We start from the raw sequence: 18612 nt of genomic DNA, 5'->3' as shown, positions 1-18612 counted from the left end.
ACATTTTGATGGTGATTGGAGTAGTAAATGAACAAAAGAGGCAATGTTAGTTGATTTTCGAAAGACTGAAAAGGTGAAATTTCTATCATTTCTATGGACTGTTACATCAAGAAAATTCAAATTATTTTCTAATTTCTTTTTTCCTCTACGGTAAATTTATAGAAGGGACTAAATTATTGAGATTATTAAGGAATTCCTGGAGATTTTCGTGAACTGGCCAAATACAGAAGATATCATCCACATATCTAAACCAAATAACTTTTTGGGGCAAAATTCTTGGTAAGAGTTTTTGTCTCAAAAAAATTCCATGTAAATATTGCTAAGGACTGGCAATAAGGGATTACCATAGCCATGCTAAACTTTTGTACAAAAAATTCACTATTTAAACAAAAATTTACTATCTTTGATACATACCTTATGAGACTAATGAGGTTTGCCACACTTAAGGGAATGTCATGACGTTCTAATTCCTCCTCCAAATATTCAAGTATGTCATCTACAGGCACTTTTGTAAATAAAGAGACAACATCAAACTAACCATATTAAAATCAAAATTCAATATTTACATGGAATTTTTTGAGACAAAATAATAGAAATGTTCTAAATTTAAGTCTTGGTTTATTTAAACTTGATGCTTTCATAATGAAAAAAGTTGTAGATAAATATAAGCAACAAAATTAATATATTCAGTTTTTACATGTTTTGGACTGTAAAGAAACTTTGTAATTTCGGTTAGGGTCAATCTGTTTAGGTTTGTGACCGTGTGATATCCGATAATCCTGGATTATCTCTTAATTTTTACCCCTTTTGAAACAATTAACCTCTGGTATCTTGATCTTTGTGTTGTACCTGAGACCTTTCTCTCCACTTGTACCTTATTAACTCCTTGACAATGTCTGAGTAAAGACGAAAGCGCTTGGATTTCTGACTATCATTTTCCTGTGGAATTAGCTTATATATTATATATATATATATATATATATATATATATATATATATATATAATATATATATTATATATAATATAATCCAAAAATGTCTCCTGTCCCAGCCCACTGGCCCAAGGGACATATACACAGAATCTCCCTTGCTTTTATCTCTATTATCTCCTTCTCTCTCCCCACCCCCCAGCCCCCACCTGCCACCACCGACCCTTCCCCACCCCCACCCTTCCTTCTTTTCCCATCCCCCTAGGGCCTAGACCATTCCCCTCCCCCCCAACCACGCCCCTCGCCACCCCTTAGGGGGAGGAGAGAAAACCCAAGAAACCCCGCCCCACTTATCTAAGACACCCAGTCCCTGGGGATACTGTCACATTTTAAAAGCGACACAAATCGTTCCCGAGGGAGTCGTTTCCTTCTCCGCTGCATCTAAGGCGGCGTTCGATCCCGAAGAGCGTGACATGAAAGCGACGTTTTTATTGCGACTTCCCCCTCACTCCCCTCCAATTCTCCTCTCTCTCTCTCCCCCTCTTCTCTCTCCGCTCTCTCTCTCTCTCTCTCAATCTCTCTTCTTGCTCCTCCCATCTCTCTCTCTCCTCTCTCTCTTCTCCTCTCTCTCTGTCGTTTGGCAGTTGACGTATAACCTTGCAACTGTTCCCCACTCCTTTCCTACTGCACTTTCTGCCTGTCTCTGTGTTCCTATCTCTCTCTCTCTCATCTCTCTCTCTCTCTCTCTCTCTCTCTCTCTCTCTCTCTCTCTCTCTCTCCAAAGAGCCTGTTAAATTACTCATGGATTTTCTATTTTTTTTTAAATTCGTGGGGCAATAATTGGCACCAGTTGATTAAAATTAAAAGCGAGAAAAAAATGCCTAAAAAGAAATAATATCGAGTTTGGTGAGATGGATTAATCCTTTGATTGGTGAATCACTTTTGGAATGGGAATGGAATGTATTACTCCTGAATGGGAATCACTTATTGGGAATGGGAATGGATTAATCCTTGGAGTGGGAATCAATTTTGGGAATGGATGGGAATCATCTTGGGGAATGGGAATGGATTAATCCTTGGAAAAGGCTATCCTTGAGACTGGAATTATTCCTGGAGATGGAGTATTTCTTGGAATGGGAATCACTTCTGGGAATAGGAATGGGAATCACTTTTGGGAATGGGAATAATTCCAGGGAATTAATAACATCGAATATAGGAGAGGGTGGGAAGTACGATGAAGAATAGCCTTATGTAATGTCTACAGTCTCCGCGTGAGGTGCACTGATGGCACTACCCCGCTATAGATTCCAGGTATTGAGATATTTTCCTGGATATTTAAATTATCAAAGAGAGAAAATTATTCTGGAAAATCTGGAAAATTATTCTGGAAAAATTAAACTATTCTGGAAAATATGGACAATTATTCTGGAAAACCCTGGACAATTATTCTGGAAAAATCTGTAAAATTATTCTGGAAAACCTGGACAATTATTCTGGAAAAATCTGGAAAATTATTCTGGAAAACCTGCGACAATTATTCTGGAAAAAATCTGGAACATTATTCTGGGAAAATCTGGAAAATTTATATATATATTTAAAAAACATTTCCTTGTAACGCCAGATCTTGCAATCAATCAACCAATCTAAGCATTGGTAATTGACGAGCGGCTATTTCTAACTGGCCTCTACAGCTGATCACCCATTCAATGACTGACCAGACCAAAAGTTTAGCTTCATTTCAACCACGGAGAATAACCGAAACAGCTGAATTTCTGTTTGCACTGACACAGATTCGAATCCTGGTAGAGAGAAGGGAATTTGAATTTCTTCATTTTATTCCTGAATTCGGAATCAATGTTTCGACGGAACCATGCACTAATTTCAAACGGCATCCCAGGAGAGACACACACACTTGGGAAGGTTATAATTGGTATTTTTTATTTTTTAAAACTATTCTCTTGATAATCTCTCTTAATCTGAGCGCGTGTCTTTGGCAACCCGCTGAAGACTTGGCAAAAGACACGAGATATAAACCTCAGGGAATACAATTTGATGTATTTTTTATTGTACAATAGATACAATATGTTATTTATAGCATAGCACAATTTAGTTTAGCGGGACAACTGATTGGTGAGCTTGGTATTCTATTATTATTATTATTATTATTATTATTGTTATTATTATTATTATTATTATTATTATTATTATTATTGCTGGTGTTCCAATACGTTCAAAAATGACTTCCCATAACAGAGATCTGAGACGGCGACCTGAGGACGTTAAGTACCGTCTCAGAGTTCAGATTATTATCAATATTATTATTAATCATTCTCAGATATCGGGAACACGAAATACCCTACCTGGGGGACATCACGTACCTTCTTAATCCCATAACGTACCTTTGAAACAGGCTGACACGGAGGGTTACTTTGCCCCTAAATTCATTGCTGTTAATACACAGAAAAAAGCCACTACACTGAGCACTCTCTCAGATGTTAGGGTCACCCTTCCGAAGAAAGGACAAGGTCAGATGTATCGAATGGATAGAGAAGAGAGAGAGAGAATGAGAGACGAGAGAGAGAGAGAGTTAGAGAGAGAGAGAGTTGATACAAACATTCTTGTCAAGACTTTATTTCATATCAAAAACACGTTTCTGCGTGTGTATACAGACGTTACAGCCATACAAATGTACATACACACACACATACGCGTATATATCCTCTCCCTTTCTCAGTTAGAAAGCTAAAATGGACCAATCCAAACCACTTAAGGAAAAGAAACACTTTCGACGATAATGCCACAACCTTGTGATTAATGGCTTTGCCGAGCTAATATTATGTTCTCGTCAGTAATGCATTAGGAAATGTGCGTCCATTTCAAAACGACTCTCTCTCTCTCTCTCTCTCTCTCTCTCTCTCTCTCTCTCTCTCTAATAATATTGGCACATGATTTTGTGGAACATTAATTTATTGACATTATTCTAAGAACCCTATCTCTCTCTCTCTCTCTCTCTCTCTCTCTCTCTCTCTCTCTCTCTCTAATAATATTGGCACTGAAGATTTTGTGCAACAAAATTATTTTATGGCATTATTCTAAAAACCCTGAAAATATGAAACACAGTAAATCTCTCTCTCTCTCTCTCTCATCATCTCTCTCTCTCTCTCTCTCTCATCTCTCTCTCTCTCTCTCTCTCTGTGTGTGTGTGTGTGTGTGTGTACGGCAAAAAATGAAAACAGCAAATTAAATAAATATAATTAAAATTATGGTAACAGTGTGATCTAGCCCAACCAAAAATTTATTTAACTAGTTTGAACTTCTGGACTTGCAAAGATCCAACTCCACAACAAGGAATATTATTTAATGAATTTGGCCACAACAGGGATCAAACTTCACAAGAAACCTGCTTGGTATCGAACCTCACAAAAATGAAATTAAAAAAATACAAGACTTTAGAAAATAACAATCAAATACGACCCCTTTATCTGCCGAGAGGTACTGGAATTTCAGCTAGAGTGTGAAACAGCTTCACAGAGGAGGTCGTGATAATGGACTTCCAGAAGAGCCTTACCAGTCTCCTTATAAATACGTTTTTTGTCTAAGCTGATTTATTAATTAATTTTTTAAACATAAGTAGGGCCTCTTCTTTCTGTATTTCCCTTTACCTTGTCTTAAACGTCTTCCTAAGTGAACGGCTTAATATTCTTTCGTTTGGAAGCTTAAAGAATTTCAAGTTAGTGGCCTCTTTGGTAGGCTTGTTCCATACGAATAGGTTTTCATCTTCTGAATGATAATAATAATAATAATATTCAATAATAATAATAATAATAATAATAAAAGACCTGAAAATAAAAAGAAATAAGAAGGATATGGGATATGCCAGTGGAAATTGTACCCATAATCATAGGAACATTAGGCACGATCCCAAGTTCCCCGAGAAGGAATCTGGAAAAACTAGAGGCTGAAGTAGCTCCAGGACTCATGCAGAAGAGTGCTGATCCAGAAAAAAGCGCACATAGTCAGAAGAGTGATGGACCTCTTGGAGAGGCAGATGCAACCCGGAACACACCCTTTAAATATCACCCAGTCGAATTGGAGGACTGTGATGGACAAAATAATAATATAATAATAATAATAATAATAATAATAATAATAATAATAATAATAATGGCACAGGTGCATGGCTTAAATTTTTGAGACAAGCATATTCCATCAAATGAATGATAACTGATTTATAATGAGCCATTCGCGGTTTCGCCTTAAAGCGGCCTGTGCAAGAAACATCAGCTACCTTGCAGTAATAAGTGGTACGAGCACCAACCTGAGGGAGTGATAGAAAAACGATCAGGCAAAGATCCTCTGGACTATGGTATCAGAACAGATAGGGTGATACGTGCAAATAGACCAGACGTGACGTTGACTGACAAAATCAAGAAGAAAGTATCACTCATTGATGTCGCAATACCATGGGACACCAGAGTTGAAGAGAAAGAGAAGGAAAAAATGGATAAGTATCAAGATCTGAAAAATATAAATAAGAAGGATATGGGATATGCCAGTGGAAATTGTACCCATAATCATAGGAACACTAGGCACGGATCCCAAAGATTCCTGAAAAAGGAATTTGGAAAAAACTAGAGGCCGAACAAGTAGCTCCAGGACTCATGCAGAAGAGTGTGCTCCTAGAAACGGCGCACATAGTAGAAAAATGATGGACTCCTAAGGAGGACAGGAGCAAACCCATGCAACCCGGAACTCCCCCACACTATAAATATCACCCATTCGAATTGGAGGACTGTGATAGACAGAAAATCATAATAATAATAATAATTAATAATAATAATAATAATAATAATAATAATAATAATAATAATAATAATAATAATAATAATAACAGGTCATACAACAATACCTCAGCAAAAAAAAAAACCTTAGGAAAATAAGAAAAAACCCCAATCATTTACATCGGCCATTTCATATACGTCAGAGGCCAATAATTTTCACGGAAACTGAAGAGGGAGCCCGTTTCTAATTGCATGTGAAGTGTGCTTGTTCCAGTCAAAGGGAAGAGAGTGGTTTGCTTTTAATTAAAGGTACAGATTGGTTTTGTGGTGTCTTGCTATGTGCTTTCTGTGCTTTTCTGCGTTCGTATTCTGCTGGAGTTTGGTTAAAAAGGTAATTGATTTTGGTGTTCGTTTAATGTATTTTTGATTGGTAGCTTTTGTTGACAGGTGTGTGTGTGTGTGTGTGTGTGTGTGTGTGTGTGTGTGTGTGTGTGTGTGTGTGTGTGTGTAATAATAAATATTGTACACAGACACTTATCCACCTTTCCAGTTCCATGTTTACCTTATTCCAGAGCCACTGGAAGTATGACTGAATGGAGAGGCCCAGGGCTTGGAATATGACTACCTTTTGGAACAGAAAGGTAAGGCTTTCTGGATTCTGAATAGAATATGACAACATTTTGGAACAGAAAGTTAAGCTTTCTGGATTCCAAGTGGAATATGACCACTTTTTGGAATAGAAATTAAGGCTTTCTGGATTCCGAATGGAATATGACAACATTTTGGAACAGAAAGTTAAAGCTTTCTGGATTCCGAGTGGAATATGACAACTTTTTTTGGAATAGAAAGTTAAATTTCGGCTTTCTGGATTCCGATGAATATGACTACTTTTTGGAATAGAAAGTTAAAGCTTTCTGGATCCCGAGTGGAATATGACAACTTTTTGGAATAGAATGTTAAAGCTTTCTGGATTCCGAATGGAATATGACAACTTTTTGGAATAGAAAGTTAAAGCTTTCTGGATTCCGATGGAATATGACAACTTTTTTGGAATGAATGTTAAAGCTTTCTGGATTCCGAGTGGAATATGACAACTTTTTGGAATAGAAAGTTAAAGCTTTCTGGATTCCGAGTGGAATATGACAACTTTTTGGAATAGAAAGTTAAAGCTTTCTGGATTCCGAATGGATATGACTACTTTTTTGGTACAGAAAGGTTAAAGGCTCTCTGGATTCCCAATGGTGTGTGGGCTTTTGGAATGGAAGGGCTAAGTTATGGAATTTGGAATGGGATGTTTGATTGCTGGCATGGAAGATAGTGTATTCATGGAATTGAAGGTCGGGGTTCTGGAATGGAAGGTTGGGGTTCTGAAATATAACGTCATGTTTCTGGAATATAATGTCATGGTTCTGGAATCGGAAGTTAGGGTTCTGGTATGGAAGAACAGTGTTCTGGAATTGGTAGGAGTTTTGGATGGAAAGTTAGGGTTCTGGAATGTAATGACGAGGTTCTGGGATGGAAAGTTAGAGCTCTGGAATATAATGTCAAGATTCTGGAATGGGAAGTTAGGGTTCTGGAATGGAAGAACAGTGTTCTGGAATAGGTAGGGGTTCTGGACTGGAAAGTTAGGGTTCTGGAATATTATGTCATGGTTCTGAAATGGGAAGTTAGGGTTCTGGAATGGAAGAACAGTGTCCTGGAAGATCTGGGTTCTGGAATGAAAAAGCAGTGTCCTGGAATAGGTAAGGGTCCTGAAATGGAAGATCTGGGTTCTGGACTTGGAGCTTTGGGTTCAGTATGGGAACTCCAGGGTTCTAGATTAAAATATGGAACAGCACGCTTTTTGGAAAGGGAATACTGGACTTTGGAACATCCTGGAACCTGGAATGGGGAACTTTGAGTTCAGAACAAATAGAAGACGTTTGAAACAGCATACCTTGTGGTTGAACTCCTTGACATACTTCGGACACGGGAGGAACACCGTCGTGTTAGGAGCAGCCGAGTCCCAGCAGACGAGCCTGTCCCAGACTCGAGGACACCAAGAGCCTGGAAGGAGAGAGAAAAAGGACACGGTTAGGACATGTGAGGAGGAGGATAAAGAGAAGACAGATATTGGAAAGGTATTGGTGTTTATGAGGTGATTTCTGCTGCATTTCTTATATGTTTAGAGCTGGTGGAAGGGTTGTTGGGGGATAGAGACCAGGCTCCTGAGGTGTTGTGCTCTCTCTCTCCTCTCTCTCTCTCTCTCTCCTCTTTCTCTCTCTCTCTTCTCTCTCAAGAGAAGACAGATATGGGAAATGTATTGGTGCTTATGAGGTGATTTTCTACTACAATTTTAACATGTTTAGAGCTGGTGGGGGGGGGGGGGCGGGGGGGGGGGGGCTCTCTCTCTCTCTCTCTCTCTCTCTCTCTCTCTCTCTCTCTATATATATCTATATATTTCTTTATATATATATATATATATATATATATATATATATATATATATATATATTTCTCTCTCTCTCTCTCCTTGACTGTAACCAAGTTATTATTATTATTATTATTATTCAGAGGATGAACCCTACATATGGAACAAGCCAATAGGGCCTATCAACTTGAAATAATAATAATAATAATAATAGTAATAATAATAATAATAATAATAATAATTATAATAAAAATAATAATAATAATAATAATAATAATAATAATAATAATAATAATAATAATTATTATATTAAAAGTAATGCTACTTCAGCAGCGTTACACTTGTAGAGATTCTTCTCTATTTTGCGAATAGCGGCTTTTCAGTGCTACTTAAACAGGCTAGTAGAGCGCCTATAGAGGTCATGGTAAATACAGGGTCAAAATAGGTGTATTATATTTTGAATTTTACAGATAAACTATGATACCATAGTCATCAAAGTCATTAACGATTTTCTCTCTCTCTCTCTCTCTCTCTCTCTCTTTCTTAAAGCGAGCTTTCGTCTGGAGCTGCCAGACTCCTCGGGCTGGGAAGCTGAGGGTGGCACTGATCTTGGTGCGGTGTCCGTCCTCCTTATATCTGTGGTTGACAGCAGGGGTCTGCCCCATGCTTGTCTCCTATTGGCTGGTGGCGGTGAGTCTTGTTTTCATTGGCTGCCTGAGCCAGGTCTCAAGCCACTTTCTTCGGGCCGATGGTTGCGTTGCAGCATATCCTGCAGCCGCCTGGACCTCCTAAGCGGCGCTGTAACATTGATGGGCATTGCGCTACGCTGTGGGACGTCACGGCTACTTTGATTTCCATCGGCTGCAGGAGTACCTCGTTCGGTGGCGTTGTCATCCATAGAGTTGTCATGATCGGTGGTGTCATCGTTGGTGGCAGTCTTCTCATACTCGTAGGGAGGAGAAATTCTTCCTGCGTCGTATTCAGAGTAGGTTTTATTTGCTGGATGAGTAGCGCCTCCAGCAGGCGCAACCGACGGGCATCAGGGGCCTTCCCGATGATCTTCGTGTTCTTTATGATGACATCTCGGGAGATGGCCTCGTGATGTTTGGTGCGGGCGTGATTCTTTATAGCCCCCTCTTGGGCGTGGCACGAGAGTCTCTTCGACATTCGCATGGTAGTCATACCTACGTAGGCGCCGCTGCATTCGCGGACTGGGCATGTATATTGGTACACTACATGCGTCAGCTTCAGGGGTCTCGTACCTGTGGAGAGGGGTTATTTTTCATAATAAGATCGCGCGTCCTCCGATTCTGGTAATATATGATTAGGTCGATATTCTTGGTGTCGTCAGTCGGGGATACATTATCGGAAATAATTTTCTTAATGGCGTCCTCTTCTTCACGGTAATGGGAACTCATGAAGGCTTTGTAGTACAGCTTGATATTATCCTGGGGGCGGGGCTGCGGGCTCTCACTACCGTACCATTTCTCCAGGGCTGTGCGGACTTCCTTGCTGATTAATTTATTTGAGTACCCGTTATTCACAAGTACTTGGGAGGCGCGGTCGAGTTCCTGGTGAGTGTCCTGCCAGGTTGAGCAGTGGGAGAGGGCCCTCCTGACGAAGGCCCTGACGGTGGTGCTTTTGAATCTGGCGGGGCACTCGCTGTCTCCGTTGAGGCAAAGTCCTAAATTGGTTTTCTTTGTGTAGACTGAAGTACGGAGACCGTCTTCCGTCTTGCTTACAAGGACGTCGAGGAAGGGGAGCCGATCGTCGGAGCTGCGTTCGACTGTGTAATTCACCGTGGAGGAACGGGTCTTCGCCAGCATGCAGCAAACCCGCAGATATGGACGTTATATTGACGACATCTTTGTGCAAGTCGACGCCGAGGATGAGGTAGAAGCCCTCCGTCAAGCATTTCAGCAGTGTAGTGTACTGAATTACACAGTCGAACGCAGCTCCGACGATCGGCTCCCCTTCCTCGACGTCCTTGTAAGCAAGACGGAAGACGGTCTCCGTAACCTTCAGTCTACACAAAGAAAAACCAATTTAGGACTTTGCCTCAACGGAAGACAGCGAGATGCCCCGCCAGATTCAAAGCACCACCGTCAGGGCCTTCGTCAGGAGGGCCCTCTCCCACTGCTCAGCCTGGCAGGACACTCACCAGGAACTCGACCGCGCCCTCCCAAGTACTTGTGAATAACCGGGTACTCAAATAAATTAATCAGCAAGGAAGTCCGCACAGCCCTGGAGAAATGGTACGGTAGTGAGAGCCCGCAGCCCCGCCCCAGGATAATATCAAGCTGTACTACAAAGCCTTCATAATTTCCCATTACCGTGAAGAAGAGGACGCCATTAAGAAAATTATTTCCGATAATGTATCCCCGACTGACGACACCAAGAATATCGACCTAATCATATATTACCAGAATCGGAGGACGCGCGACTTATTATGAAAAATAACCCCTCTCCACAGGTACGAGACCCCCTGAAGCTGACGCATTTGTAGTGTACCAATATACATGCCCAGTCCGCGAATGCAGCGGCGCCTACGTAGGTATGACTACCATGCGAATGTCGAAGAGACTCTCGTGCCACGCCCAAGAGGGGCTTATAAAGAATCACGCCCGCACCAAACTAATCACGAGGCCATCTCCCGAGATGTCATCATAAAGAACACGAAGATCATCGGGAAGGCCCCTGATGCCCGTCGGTTGCGCCTGCTGGAGGCGCTACTCATCCAGCAAATAAAACCTACTCTGAATACGACGCAGGAAGAATTTCTCCCTCCTACGAGTATGAGAAGACCTGCCACCAACGATGACACCACCGATCATGACAACTCTATGGATGACAACGCCCCCGAACGAGGTACTCCTGCAGCCGATGGAAATCAAAGTAGCCGTGACGTCCCACAGCGTAGCGCAACGCCCATCAATGTTACAGCGCCGCTTAGGAGCTCAGGCGGCTGCAGGATGCTGACAACGCAACCATCGGCCCGAAGAAAGTGGCTTGAGACCTGGCTCAGGCAGCCAATGAAAACAAGACTCACTGCCACCAGCCAATAGGAGACAAGCATGGGGCAGACCCCCTGCTGTCAACCACAGATATATGGAGGACACCGCACCAAGATCAGTCCACCCTCAGCTTCCCAGCCCGAGGAGTCTGCAGCTCTAGACGAAAGCTCGCTTTAAGAAGAAAGAGAGGAGAGAGAGAGAGAGAGAGGCTTGAAACGAGAGAGAGAGAGAGAGAGATGAGAGAGAAGAGAGAGAAAATCGTTAATGACTTTGATGACTATGGTATCATAGTTTATCTGTAAAATTCAAATATATACACCTATTTTGACCCTGTATTTTACCATGACCTCTATAGGCGCTCTACTAGCCTGTTTAAGTAGCACTGAAAAAGCCGCTATTCGCAAAATAGAGAAGAATCTCTACAATGTAACGTTGCTGAAGTACCATTACTTTTAATAAAGTATGCTTGAGAGAGGGTCTGCCTTCCTAAGTATTATTATTTTATTAATTATTATTATTATTATTATTATTATTATTATTATTATTATTATTATTATCTCTGTCTACGTAAGTGTATAACTAGTAGAGACAGCTAATCTACAAAAAAAAAAAAATCTATATAATTAAACTTCAAACATTTTACGCAGAATAAGACAAAAAAGACCTTCGTCTCTTTAGCCTTGGGGAATGTTTAGGTAGTTCACTTATCAAACATCCGTCACTTAAAACGGGGAAAATATCTGGTATCCAATTGTCTCGTTTGTTTTTCTAGGGGAAAAATATAAGCAAATCCCTTCCTACGCGTTCAGAGCTATATAACCTTCGAGAGCATTGGAAAATGCTATGGAAGAAATGCTAAAAAAGAGGTGTAGTTTTCTAATGAGTAATGCTTCTCTCTCATCTCTCTCTCTCTCTGCTCTCTCTCTCTCTCTCTCTCTCTCTCTCTCTCTCTGTTTACATAACTGGGCAGCCCTCCTCTCAAATAAAGTAGTTCTTGAACGTCATTTGAATAAAAATATATATATATATATTGCTTCTAATATGCTCGGTTGCACTGTATTTCTCTCTCTCTCTCATCTCTCTCTCATCTCTCTTCTCATCAATCTCTCTCTCTCTCTCTCTCTCTCTATCTCTCTCTCTCCTCTCTCTACTTTTTTTTACTATATAATATATGTAGGTAGTATATCATACTCTGATTTCTATACTGTCTCTTATTCTATATATATAATATATATTATCATATATATATATATATATATATATATATATATGTATGTATGTATATATATCACCATATCCTGAATGTTCTATAATTGCAGAGCTCTGTGTCTATGTAAATATAACTTTCTAAAAGACCCTGGAGGCCACCCTTCTCTCTGTCTGTCTGTCTGTCTGTCTGTCTCCTCTTTATTGCTTTATACGCCCTTATCCCTTATTCTTCTCTCCTGTTACCCTATGAACACCTTATCCCTAATAATCCTTTTCTCTCCAGGGATCTAGAATGTGATACGTAGTACAAGTTCTCAAGTAATTCTCTGGTGGGGGAAGTTTGAGAGTCAAAGGGACATATGTGTATGTGGTGTGAAGGTAAAGTATTGTAGAACAGATACATGTGTAATGTGTAGGGTGTTTAGGGTGTAAAGTGTAAGACTTTGTTTGGAGCTTTGTAATGTTAAAATTCAAGCAGCTGTTAAAAGTATGGAGGTGGGAGAGTGACTGGTTTGGTGTACAAACAGGAAAATTATGATAGAATTGACAGAAGTGAATGTGGAAAGTGCTGAAGGTATAGAATGTTGAAAATGATTTGATTTATCAAGAGCTACTACAACATTAAGAAGTTAAAATTCAGGCGATATTAAAATACGCACACAGGAGAGTAAAAACAGGAAATTTCTGATAAAATTAACAGGGGTGTCAATCGAAGCCTCTTGAAGATAAAAAAGTGTAGAAAATAATTTATCAAAAGCTTTTGAGATGTTAAAAATGTTACAATCCAAGCGCATGTTAAAATATGCATACGGGAGAGTGACTAGTTAGGTTTAAAAGTGAGTTCTAGACAAAGATGTGGCTGACCCTACGGCCATCGCTTATCTTAATGGACAAAGTTACGTCGGAAGTCAAGAGAAAGGATATCACTTTGACGTAGGAGCCAAGTTGTGGGCGGATATTGGGCTGTCAGTGGGGCTTAGAACAGCTGATGTTGGGGGCAGATAGCCCTCTGGTTTGGATTTATGAGGAGAGAATGCAGTAGTTGGTGAAAGAGATTAAGTCAAATTCTGAAGGAAATGTGGGAAAACAGATGACCATCTCATAAGTGACAATTCGAAAAATGACAAAATAACTTAATCTAGATTGGCAACACAGAAAGGGTTAATGGGTTAATTCCGCGCGAGTAAACGTAACGGGCGATAGTCATCTGCTACAAGAGGTGAGTGGCTCAGTAGGTGGACCAAGGAAGGTAAGGTGAGTGGCTCAGTAGATAAAGCAAGGAAGGTACCAATGTGTCCAAAATGCTACAATGAAGTGAGGTTTGAGTCAGAACTTCAATTCACTGGTCAAAGTTCGAAGCTCTGCTTGTGAATCGACAGCATGCATAGAGAATGGTATAGTATGTTTATTAGGTCAAAGGTCAAATTAATGCTTATGACCCCTCTGTGTAGGGGTATAAAATGGTTTATGTTAAGACAGTTTTTTTGTGCCAGTTTAAAAATAAAAGTGTATGGAAAATGTCAAGTGTGTATTTGTATGTGCAAAAATTTGTATGAAAAAGCTTCAGTTTGGGTTTGTGTGTGTGTGTAAATATGTGTGTATGTGTGCAAATACACAACCCTAAGGCCATACTCACCAACAGTTCCATTATCAGCAAACAGAGGCTTAGCCAAGCAATCCACCCTGGTCAACTCTAGATGCTGGTGGAACCTGACCCTGTCATCGAGGTCACTGGCTGTGTGGTTACCATCCTCTGTACCTAAAAGGCAAGGATCAGAATGTGCCATAAATGACCTGGTATTAGAATGTCTTATAAATGACCCAGCATTATATAGATGACCTAGCATTGAATATTGTATAAGACCTATTATTAGAATGTATTATAAGTGACCTAGCATTGGAATATACATAGGTGACCTAGCATTATATATGGAATATATATAGATGACCTAGCATTGAATATATGGCAAATGACCTTGTATTGGAATGTATTGTAAGTGACCTAGCATTAGAATATATTATAAATGACCTAGCATTGAATATATGGTAAATGACATAGCACTGGAATATATTATAAATGACCCAGCATTGTATAGATGACCTAGCATTGGAATATATATAGGTGACTTAGCATTATATATTGTAAATGACCTAGCATTAGCACATATATAGACGACCTAGCATTGAATATATGGTAAATGGCCTTGTATTAGAATACATTATAAATGACCTAGCATTAGCATACATGCATACATATATATATATATATATTTATATATATATATATATATACGACCTAGCATTGAATATATGGTAAATGACCTAGCATTAAAATATATTATAAATGACCTAGCATTAGCATATGGTAAATGACCTAGCATTATATATTGTATATGATCTAGCATTAGAATATATTATAAATGACCTAGCATTAGCATGTGTACAGAGATGACCTAGGATTATGTAATGTAAATGACCTAGCATTTGAATATATTCATAAATGACCTAGCATTGCCATATGTATAGATGACCTAGCAATGAATATATGGTAAATGACCTAGAATTATACATATATATATATAATATATATAAATAATATATCTAAACTATAGAGAAATGAAGTGGCACTTAGGGAGACATCTCTCATTATTTATTTCTTTATTGTCGTCAAAAAAGAGACATATGAGCCTCACAAAAGAGGACATAAAAAAAAAATAAAAGTGAAATAAAAAAAACAAAAAGTTGGTAATGTGTTCTTTTTAGAATACCCCTGAAGTAATGCTTCCCAGTTAAGAAGTCGTTCTGATTGGATATCTGCCCTAAAGTGATGCTTCTCAGTTCATTTTTTTTTTTATGCATTAGATCCAGGATGCGTTACAAAAAAGGATGCGTTACAAAAAATGTAAATATTCTCTCTCTCTCTCTCTCTCTCTCTCTAGGAGAGGGACTCGTCCAGGCAATCCCTCACCTCAGGTTGAGGTCAATTGATGTCTCATTGTGAGGGCACAGGTCACACAGGTCAATGTTTGACCATGAGGTCAGATTCACACAAGTCCTCTAAAATGGACCCCACAGTTGGATTACGACCGACAATATATATATATATATATATATATATATATATATATATATATATATATATATATATATATATATATATATATATATATAAAGGCCTTTCTTCCATAGGGCCTTTGTAGGAAGCCCTTCTTCTCCAGACTCTAATGGAGACACACCTCACCCGGCGAGCATAATCTCATTTCAGAGATTCGGCCTGGCACCCCCCCCCCCCCCCTAACCTCCGCCCCCTTTGATGTGGCGAGATTGGATGGAAGGGGGTGGTGGGAAGGGGGGGGAAGGAAGGCGTTGTTTTTCCGACAGTTCTGTGTCTGTGTGTGGGCGTGTGTGTGTGTGTGTATGTGTGATTTTTTTTTACGTATGTGTGTATGGGACTTTTTTTTTTTTAATTATAATTCTCTGGACTTCCATCGTGATGGGTCTCTCTCTCTCTCTCAAGAATCAAACTTAATCTATCCAATTTTTTTCTGGATTTCGAATTGTAATTATTCCCAATTCTCTTTATTTTATTCAATAATAATAATAATAATAATAATAATAACTAATAATAATAATAATAATAATACTTATTTTTTTTTATCTATCACAGTCCTCCAATTCGACTAGGTGGTATTTATAGTGTGGGGTTCCGGGTTGCATCCTGCCTCCTTAGGAGTCCATCACTTTTCTTACTATGTGCGCCGTTTCTAGGATCACACTCTTCTATATGAGTCCTGGAGCTACTTCAGCCTCTAGTTTTTTTTTCTAGATTCCTTTTCATGGATCTTGGGATCGTGCCTAGTGCTCCTTTATATTATGGGTACGATTTCCACTGGCATATCTCATATCCTCTTATTTCTATTTTCAGATCTTGATACTTATCCATTTTTTCCCTCTCTTTCTCTTCAACTCTGGTGTCCCATGGTTATTGCGACATCATGAGTGATACTTTCTTCTTGGGGGACTTTGTCAACCAACGTCAGTCTGGTCTATTTGCACGTATCAACCTATCCGTTCTGATACCATAGTCCCAGAGGATCCTTGCCTGATCGCTTTCTATCACTCCCTCAGGTTGGTGCTCGTACCACTTATTACTGCAAGGTAGCTGATGTTTCTTGCACAGGATCCAGTGGAGGGCTTTTGCCACTGAATCATGCCTCTTTTTGTACTGGTTCTGTGCAAGTGCCGGGCATTCGCTTGCTATGTGGTTTATGGTTTCATTTTTCGTATTGCACTTCCTACATATGGGAGAGATGTTATTTCCGTCTAATCGTTCTTTGAACATATCTGGTTCTTAGGGCCTGATCTTGTGCCGCTGTTATCATTCCTTCAGTTTCCTTCTTTAGCTCTCCCCTCTGTAGCCATTGCCATGTGTTATCGCTGGCTAGTTCTTTAGTCTGTCTCATGTATTGTCCGTGCATTGCTTGTGCCAGTCCTCTGTTCTGTCTGACATTCTACCTGTCTCTGTATATTTCTGGGGTTTCGTTCTATCTTTATTAGTCCTTCTCCCATGCACTCTTTAGCCACTCGTCTTCACTGGTTTTCAGATATTGCCCAGTGCTCTGTTCTCCGATGTTTGACGTAGTCCTCTATACTTAGTAGTCCTCTCCCTCCTTCCTTTCGTGTTATGTATAGTCTGTCCGTATTTGCTCTTGGGTGTAGTGCTTTGTGTATTGTCATATGTTTCCTGGTTTTCTGATCTATGCTGCGGAGTTCTGCCTGCCTTAGTCCATTCCACTATTCTGCGCTGTATCTGATTACTGGCACTGCCCATGTGTTTATTGGCTTTTATCATATTTCCGGCGTTGAGTTTTGACTTGAGTATCCCTTTGAGTCCTCTGCATATATTCTTTCCTGATCGTGTCCTTCACTCTTGGTCTTTTATATCCCCTCCTTCCATTATTCCCAGGTATTTGTATCCTGTCTCATCTATGTGTTTGATGTTGCTCCTCTGGTAGCTTTATCCCTTCAGTTTTCGTTACTTTGCCTTTTTGTATGTTGACTAAGGCGCATTTTTTCTATTCTAAACTCCATCCTGATGTCCCCAGATACAATCCTTACAGTCTGGATTAGGGTAACTATTTCCTTGATGCTCTTACCATACAGCTTGATGTCGTCCATGAACATCAGATGGTTGATTTGTTGCCGTCTTTTCTTGAGTTGGTACCGGCATCCATCTTCTGTAGTACTTTTTGTCATGGGAATCGTGGCTACTACGAAGAGTAGTGGGGACAGTAAGTCGCCCTGGAAGATCCCTCTCCTGATATTAACCTCTGCTAGTCTTATTTCAGAGCTTGTAAATATTGTATTCCAGTTGCGCATTGTATTTTAGAGGAGGCTGATGGTGCTAATACTATTATATTATTATTATTATTATTATTATTATTATTATTATTATTATTATTATTATTATTATTATTATTATAATGAATGTGGCAATGACTGCGTATTCATTGTAAATGAATTTTAGAATACAATATATTATATATATATATATATATATATATATATATATATATATATATATATATATATATAAATTACCACGTTTGACAGCAATCAGCCCTATTCCTCCAACGCAAGGCAGTGGCTAAGAGCAAATGAGGAATTGGCGTCTGGTTCCAGACTCGAGGGAAATTAGTCCTGGATTGAATCCCATCTTGGTTAATCCTTGGCAATAGACACCACGCCCACTGGGAGGAGGAGGAGGAGGAGGAGGAGGAGGAGGAGGAGGAGGAGACCTGCTTAGCATACCCTCTCTGAGGGACTGAGGGGTATCACGTAGTGTAGGACACTCGAGAAGGGAGGGGTGTATGTAGGTGTATTTATAATTTAATAATAATAATGGTAATAATGATTAGGGTGGGTAAGACCTAAGGAAGGGGATTTGAATTAGTAAGGGGGAAGAGCTCTCTCTCTCTCTCGGTCTCACTCTTCTCTCTCTCTCTCTCTCTCTCATTTTTATAAGCTCTCTCGTCTTGTTTCTTCTCCACTCTCTCTCTCTCTCTCACACACACACTTTTATAAGTACTCTCGTGTCGTTTGTTTTTCTCCTCTCTCTCTCTCTCTCTCATTTTTATGAGCTCTCTCATGTAGTTCCTTGTTCACTCTCTCTCTCTCTCTTCTTATTTTTATAAGTTTTCTCGTGTAGTTTCTCTCTCTCTCTCTCTCCTCTCTCTCTCTCTCTCTCTCCAGCACAATTCTCAAGGGTC

The 18612-nt window shown here is 39.7% G+C and overlaps 1 long non-coding RNA gene across 1 annotated transcript in view; it reads right to left on the bottom strand.

Annotated features, from left to right (window-relative positions):
- The window catches only part of LOC135204963 (uncharacterized), a 28097-nt gene extending 13993 nt beyond the window's left edge, over nt 1-14104 (bottom strand). The window contains exons 1-2 of the long non-coding RNA XR_010312393.1: nt 13980-14104; nt 7647-7756 (exon numbers count right to left, since the gene is read on the bottom strand). This is a non-coding gene — a long non-coding RNA (uncharacterized LOC135204963). The remainder of the gene's footprint in view (nt 1-7646; nt 7757-13979) is intronic.
- Nucleotides 14105-18612: the final 4508 nt, after the last annotated feature.

The sequence above is a fragment of the Macrobrachium nipponense genome, chromosome 48 (genome assembly GCF_015104395.2).
Source record: "Macrobrachium nipponense isolate FS-2020 chromosome 48, ASM1510439v2, whole genome shotgun sequence".
In the NCBI taxonomy this organism is placed as follows: domain Eukaryota; kingdom Metazoa; phylum Arthropoda; class Malacostraca; order Decapoda; family Palaemonidae; genus Macrobrachium; species Macrobrachium nipponense.
The sequence above is the reverse complement of the archived record's forward strand: the minus strand, read 5'-3'. Positions and strand labels throughout refer to the sequence as shown.